Raw genomic sequence first — 6,000 nt, forward strand, 5'->3', positions numbered from 1 at the left:
TCTATTGGGAAAGATGATTAGTTCACTTTGCTCTTTTCCTATCCAACACTTCTATTTCTCTTATCCATTAACTGCTATGCTGCATACGTTCTGAAACAGCACCCACATTTTTTTAAAAGATTTTATTTATTTATTTGACAGAGAGAGAGACATCGAGAGCAGGAACACAAGCAGGGGGAGTGGGAGAGGGAGAAGCAGGCCTCCTGCCGAGCAAGTAGCCTGATGCGGGGCTCAATCCCAGGATCCTGGGATCATGACCTGAGCCGAAGACAGAAGCTTAATGACTAAGGCACTCAGGCATCCCAGCACCCACATTTTTTAATGGGAATGATGCTTCTGGGGTCATAAAAAGTGGGTGATCTTCCCTTTCCTATCATGATAATCAAAGTTTCTGATCTTTACAAGGTTTTGCTGTAAAGAAAGAGAAAATGTAGCAGCAAGAGGAATGTTATAACTCAACTTAGTCTTGTACTAATACAGCATCAGCCTTGGGGACTTGAAAGTATTTTAATTGAATTTTCACTTTGGAAAATTTTATGGATGCTGCCCATAATTTAGAAGCTGGCTGTTAGTTATCTAAAGATGTCCTGAAAAGGAATCTCTACACATTTCAGCCATTTTGTCTTTGTTCAACTTTAAGTTTATAGTGGTATCTCGAATGTCTCTTTGCTGAGATCTTTTTATACTCAAGGCAGTTTTCTTGGATGGTGTCCAAGACAAAACCATGCTAACTCTCTTGTAGCATGGCACACATTTGGTCTTTGGTAAAAAGAGATGCTTTATCCCAACAAGCTCTGGGAGGGTGGGCCACCCAAAGCAGCTACTTTTCTATCACTTGTGTGTCAAAGCTGCTAGTCATTTCATCACTCTCCCTTTAGATATCTCTATAGGAGTTGAATGCCAGTGCACTCTTCACAGGGCATTAATCAAGCTCACTGAGTTTTCTTTCTTTTTTTTTTTTTTTTAAAGATTTTATTTATTTATTTGACAGAGAGATAGAGAGAGAGCACAAGTAGGCAGAGAGGCAGGCAGAGGGAGAGGGAGAAGCAGACTCTCCACTGAGCAGGGAGCCCGATGCGGGGCTCGATCCCAGGACCCTGGGATCATGACCTGAGCCAAAGGCAGCCGCTTAACCGACTGAGCTACCCAGGCACCCCGCTCACTGAGTTTTCTTAAAGCTTCACTCCCTCCTCCTCTGATGGGGAAGTGGAACTCAGAGGAGACCATAACTTTGTTGGTAAATCCTATTCTAGCCTCTAACTCCAGATACCGTTAGACTTCACAAATGTGAGTGAATATGGAGAAGTATCAAAACAATTAAAATCTTTTATAACTCATCCTTTGAAAATCCTCCTCCATAGTCTTGCTTCTTCCTTTGGAATATGACATTTGCTTTGGTGATTCCATAAACAGTACCTTATACATATTGGTGCTCAATAAATATTTTAAATAGGTATTATTATGATGATTAACTCTTTAATAGTCTGAAGATACTTCATTTGGATACTTAGTTCCTTGGGATAACTCATTCATTATAAGATGCTTTATACACTACACAGTAAGTACCCAAAAATCTCATGAAGCATTTTCTTAGGCTAGTCTCCCCAGAAAGAGACTCCTGAATTGAGGATAAATTTGCTAATGATACATTGAGGACATGTTCTGAGGGAAAACCAATAAGGAAATGTAAGCAACAGAGTAAAAAACAGGAGGCTGCCAAACAAGGATGAGACCTCAGGCTAGGTCATGCAGAAGGTAGCATAGATCTGATTCCATAAGGGGACAGTGAAGTATAAGTTTTACTTCTCAGTTTAACTGACCTAAGGCAAAGGAGCCAGGTCTTTCTTACAACTGTCATATTCTTGTTAGTCATTGGTTACGGGCAGCTCCAGACAGAAAAAAATTCTCAGGCACTGTCTGGCTTTCAGAAAATATCAAGAAAATACACTCTAGTAGCCTGGGAGTCCTTTCTCTGAAAAATACACAAACTATAAAAGATATCTAAGGCAATCTGGGTGGAGTGCCAAACTTATAATACATATATCTTATGATAGCATGAGACAGTTTTTTAGTTAAATCCTGTATTTTAATATATTTGTGAAATTTACTATTCTATATCTTACTTATTTCACCTAAAATTTTCTTGATGAAAATTCATTATCATACCAATTGTCACAAATCACTCCTGGAAGGGACAACCAAACAGTATTAATCAGATTATTTATGAGAAGTGTTTTTTTCTAAAAATGCTATCTATGAAAAAAGAAAGAAAAAGAGAAAAGAAAGAAAGAAAGAAACGAAAGAGAGAAAGAAGAAAGAAAAAAAGAAAGAAAGAAAAAGAAAGAGAGAAAGAAAAGAAAGAGAGAGAAGGAAGAAAGAAGGAAAGAAAGAAAGAAAGAAAGAAAGAAAGAAAGAAAGAAAGAAAGAAAGAAAGAAAGAAAGAAAGAAAGAAAGAAAGAAAGAAAGAAAGAAAGAAAGAAAGAAAGAAAGAAAGAAAGAAAGAGAAAAAGAAAGTACTAGCTCTTCTGGCTACATTCAAGCCAAGTGATTATCAAAAATACTCCAAAACAAGCTAGATTATTGATTGACGCTACTCATAGGAAATTACCTTACAAAACACATGCTCTCAGTAAAGATAAAGTTTCATTATGAAGAAAATACACATGACTCAACAAAATGTATTGCCACTAAAAGGAAAATAACTCAAAGTATGTCATCTGCTATTCATGAGTACATCACTTATGTGTAAAAGACACAGGAAGAAGGTGCTATCCACTTCTTTTACATACAGGCTCTTCTCAGTCTCTTGCAATCTTCTGATATAATACCTGTTCTAGCAAATCTTACCAATAAACTCCTTAAAAAATGCCATAGAAATTTTAGTTCTCATCTTCCTTCATCACTTTGGCTCTCATCTATTAAAAATCCACTCCTTGAAACTCTATGCTTTCTTGGGTAATTTTTTTTCTGTGTCTCATTCTTCTCATTTAATCTTTTTTACACAATAATTCAACAAATGCAAGATTTGACAAATGCTTATTTAGTTCGATATCAAACTGAATGTCATATTTTGACTACCAAATTATTTTTGGATAGCCACTGTCTTCTCCAAATCTTGGGCTAGGACCTTGGAGCTAGCTTCCTTTTGTCTCATCTCCCTTTTGTTATCTTTATCATTTTTCTATACAGCACCATATGAATTCTCCATTTCTCTTCTTCCTTCCCATTCTTTTTCATAATTGTTTCAGTAATCCAAATAAGAACATTCTTAGGCCAAGATTATTACTGAAATAAATTGTCCTATATTTTTCAGGTGAAATAATTGACAGTTACCAAGGGTATCAGATACTGTACTTCATGTACATTATCTCATTTAATCCTCAAATAGTTGTCAGATAGATCCTATTATTATTCTTTATTTTTAATTAAAATATAATTGACATACAATATTATATTAATTTCACAGTGATTGAACATTTATGTGAAGTACAAAATTCTTACCATGATAAGTGTAGTTACCATCTGTCACTCTAAAAAGTTACAAATTAGCTTCCAAGAAAAAAAAAAAAAAACATTTGTCTGGGCAATGAGAGGCAATGATAAGAGTGAGGCTTTTATATTCTAATCCTCATTTAACCACATATTGCTAAACAGCCTTAGATAAGTCATTCCTAACTGATGAGCATTAGTTTCCTAAACACTTAACAAATGTTAGCTCCTCTTATTAAACTCATCAACAGGTCTTCTTGGATCAGAAGTCTGAATCAAGACCACTGGAGATGCACGTTGATAAAACGCCTCAGATGATTCTTATAAATCCACCATTTACTGCTAACCAATGACTTAGATGTTTTATCGTCTCTATTAGCTCTCAGCTGCTTTGAATCTAAGATTCACTGAAAGTTTCTCAGTTTCTCAAATATCCAGGTACTGTCTTAGTACTGGATGTTACTGGACAGTACTGGATGCACTGGATGCCCTTTTGCTGCTCACCCACCCTTCCCCTTAGGAGGAGGAATAAACTATCTGAATGGTAAATGGTGCATAAAAACTAGGAATATGCATTTCAGGTCTTTCTCTTTCCCCTGTCTTCAGACCTGCCTACCTACAGAAAGCACACTAGCTGTTTTGCTTCTCTAGATATTCTCTTTTCTATGGAGAATGGACAGTGTTTTTCTAGTACTATGTGTTTGGGTGGAGGAATAATGCTGTTAAATTCAGTGATAGAATCATAGTGCTTGTGCACCTTAAGTACATAATTCACAACTCCTAAAATTTGATATTTTGACTTCCATACCCTTTATCTATCTCTCAACTGGTTCAGAATACAGGAAATAAATTAAATGTATTGTATATATCTTAAGCCCCTCCATTCTCAAAATTTACCCACTCTATAATATAGGCATTTGAATAACTGATTAAAATAAAATACACATGTATGCATAAGCATTCACACATACACATATACATGCACCATGCACATATATACATACACATACAGCTATCGACCAACCAATCTATCAGTCTATTTACAATGTACAATTACAATGTAAAATAAGAAATGGATCCTTCATGGGGAACCTGGGTGGCTCAGTCGGTTAAGCATCTGCCTTCGGCTTAGGTCATGATCCCAGAGTCTTGGGAAGGCCTCTCCCTCTGCCTTCACCCTGCTTGTGCTCTCTCTTACTCTCTCTCTCAAATAAATAAAATGTTAAAAACAAAAAAGAAATGGATCCTTTATTTGAAGGATCATAAAGAGATAAAACAAAAGCTGGGAGCAATAAGCAGTGTGAAATAATGCACTAGAGAGAAAGAGCAATGTCCAAGATGACCCCTGACACTCAGGAGGGAGAATTCGGTTCCTGTCCCAGATGTGACACTGGCTCATTTTAAACAGCAGCAGTTGAACTTTACCCCCTATTTAATCATTCATGTGGAACTTGGCAGCACCATATCCCTTTATATAAAAAGGCTTTAGTGAAGAGAGATAAAATTCAGTTAACATAAGAAATTAACAATATAAAGGCAAGCATGGGTCCTGGAAGAACCAATTGTCTAAAGGCAAGAGATATTTCAAGAAAGAAGAACCAAATACATATGAAAACGCTTGGAAAGAGCCAAAGAATACTCATAGGAAAATACATAGTGTTAAAAGTTTACTTTTTAAATTAGAAGGACAGAATAGTTAGAAGAGAGTAATTGCTATAGACAAAGCCAGAATTAATGAACCAGAAAAAACATTATATAGTCTATTAATTAAAAATTCCTATTCTTTACAAACACTATTGAATCAGCAAATCTATGGAAAGTATGATTAGAAAAGAAAAGAAAAGAGAAAAAGGGGAAAGCATATACAAGCAATTTTGGGAACAAAAAAAGCACATAACTAAAGATTTAAGCAAGAGAGATAAAATAATAAGTGAATACTGTGTTCAACTTTATGGCAATAAATTTGACAACATAGACAAAATGGTCAGTTTTCTGGGAAAAATATACATTTTTATAACTGGCTCAGAAACAAGCATAGCACCTCAAGAGATCAATAACTGCAGTCGATATAAAAAGGTTGTAAATTCTCTATCTATAAAGAGAGACAGTGCCAAGGCAGTCTTGAATAAGATTTTAGCAAGCATTCAAGAAAAAGATCATTTTCATTTTTTATAAAATATTCTGTAGGAAAAAACTAAAACAAAAATGTGGACACCTACCCAAAACAGTTTACAGAAACTACATACTCCTGATATAAATTTCCCTAAAACAAAAAGAATACAAATGACAAAGTGACCAACCAACCAACCAACCAACCAACAAATAAAACTTATTGGCCAATCTTCTGAATATAGATGCTCAAAATATAGATAAAATTGCAAAAATAATTATTAAAAGATACTAATATGAAAAAATGTATAATCATCATGTAAAATTTATTTCAATATTATTAGGTTAAAGTAAAAATAATAAATATACAAAATGTAATTACCACCAGTTTAACTCTACTAG

The sequence above is a fragment of the Zalophus californianus genome, chromosome 9 (assembly GCF_009762305.2).
Source record: "Zalophus californianus isolate mZalCal1 chromosome 9, mZalCal1.pri.v2, whole genome shotgun sequence".
Taxonomy (NCBI): Eukaryota; Metazoa; Chordata; class Mammalia; order Carnivora; family Otariidae; genus Zalophus; species Zalophus californianus.